Raw genomic sequence first — 725 nt, forward strand, 5'->3', positions numbered from 1 at the left:
CCGTCGTAATTCCAAGTCCAGGGGATCTGATACTATCTTCTGACCTCCAAGGACATCAAGCACACGTGCAGTGCACACACATATATGCAAGCAAAACACTCATAAAATAATAAATAAAATAGAAAATGCATGCACACATACTCTAACCTCTGCCCTAGTGCTCTCAGAATCATCTTTGCTCCAGTTTGACTCACACTGTCTGCCATGCCAGAGGGCCTCTAATTTTAAACTTATTTCACATTTCCCTTAGTCTTTGGTTTAATTCAAACATATTGCCTTATCCCTGAAGATACTCGACACCACTTTGCTCATATCCTAAGTCAATTTGAGGCAGCCATGTCCCATGTGGCTTGGTCCTGGAATCCCGACTAGGTGTGGCAAGGGAATGGAGAAGGGACAGACAGACAGACAGATACACGTACAGAAACTCTGGGGTGAGATTGTGCCTCAACCTGGATCCTCTGCATGTCTGCTGTGTATGGGGTGGAGCTAGCTGTCCCCTGTAGGAGATCTGTATAGGCAACAGTCTCAACCTACAAACATCAGAAAAGAGGAAGCCGAAGTTCCCAGTTCTGCCACACTGGTCAATCACTGGCAACACTGGTCAATCACTGGCAAAGATGGGTACTTGACCCAGAGGAAGGCTTTATCTTTCTGAGCCTAACCTGGGGACAAACTTTGCCAATTTCCCATGAAGTCTTGGTCCCTGACATGGTTATGCCCAT

This window comes from Mus pahari, chromosome 12, assembly GCF_900095145.1.
Source record: "Mus pahari chromosome 12, PAHARI_EIJ_v1.1, whole genome shotgun sequence".
NCBI classification, from domain to species: domain Eukaryota; kingdom Metazoa; phylum Chordata; class Mammalia; order Rodentia; family Muridae; genus Mus; species Mus pahari.